Source organism: Perkinsus marinus (assembly GCF_000006405.1).
Source record: "Perkinsus marinus ATCC 50983 genomic scaffold scf_1104296952190, whole genome shotgun sequence".
NCBI classification, from domain to species: Eukaryota; Perkinsozoa; order Perkinsida; family Perkinsidae; genus Perkinsus; species Perkinsus marinus.
In genome coordinates this window covers 1-868 of record NW_003208969.1, presented here as the reverse complement: position 1 = coordinate 868, position 868 = coordinate 1, and the positions used below count along the sequence as shown (strand labels likewise).

The following is an 868-nucleotide window of genomic DNA, read 5'->3' as shown; positions in this document are numbered from 1 at the left end:
AAGGTGGTTCAATGTCTTAATAGTGACGCAAATTACCATTGTCAGCTACCAGCGCACATCGCGGCGGGCGTGAGTGGAGAGAGAAAGTTGAGTAATTTTTTCGAGGCAGCAAATGATTCGCAGAGTGGTGCAAAAATCAGTAAAGAAACGGTCGCGCATAAATGTGTGAAACGCCCTTGTCCAGAAATACCACTTCCACGGCCGAGAATTGAACTCGGGTCTCCTGCGTGACAGGCAGGAATACTAACCTCTATACTACCGCGGAATTGAAGGTGGTTCAATGTCTAAATAGTGACGCAAATTACCATTTTCAGCTACCAGCGCACATCGCGGCGGGCGTGAGTGGAGAGAGAAAGTTGAGTAATTTTTTCGAGGCAGCAAATGATTCGCAGAGTGGTGCAAAAATCAGTAAAGAAACGGTCGCGCATAAATGTGTGAAACGCCCTTGTCCAGAAATACCACTTCCACGGCCGAGAATTGAACTCGGGTCTCCTGCGTGACAGGCAGGAATACTAACCTCTATACTACCGCGGAATTGAAGGTGGTTCAATGTCTAAATAGTGACGCAAATTACCATTTTCAGCTACCAGCGCACATCGCGGCGGGCGTGAGTGGAGAGAGAAAGTTGAGTAATTTTTTCGAGGCAGCAAATGATTCGCAGAGTGGTGCAAAAATCAGTAAAGAAACGGTCGCGCATAAATGTGTGAAACGCCCTTGTCCAGAAATACCACTTCCACGGCCGAGAATTGAACTCGGGTCTCCTGCGTGACAGGCAGGAATACTAACCTCTATACTACCGCGGAATTGAAGGTGGTTCAATGTCTAAATAGTGACGCAAAATTACCATTTTCAGCTACCAGCGCACATC

At 47.2% G+C, this 868-nt stretch overlaps 3 non-coding genes across 3 annotated transcripts; all 3 read right to left on the bottom strand.

Moving 5' to 3' along the window:
- Nucleotides 1-193: 193 nt before the first annotated feature.
- Nucleotides 194-265, bottom strand: Pmar_PMAR024447. The gene has a single exon. It is a non-coding gene; the product is annotated as a tRNA-Asp (tRNA).
- A 197-nt stretch (nucleotides 266-462) lies between these two features.
- Nucleotides 463-534, bottom strand: Pmar_PMAR024446. The gene has a single exon. It is a non-coding gene; the product is annotated as a tRNA-Asp (tRNA).
- Nucleotides 535-731: 197 nt separating this feature from the next.
- Pmar_PMAR024445 lies at nucleotides 732-803 on the bottom strand. The gene has a single exon. It is a non-coding gene; the product is annotated as a tRNA-Asp (tRNA).
- Nucleotides 804-868: the final 65 nt, after the last annotated feature.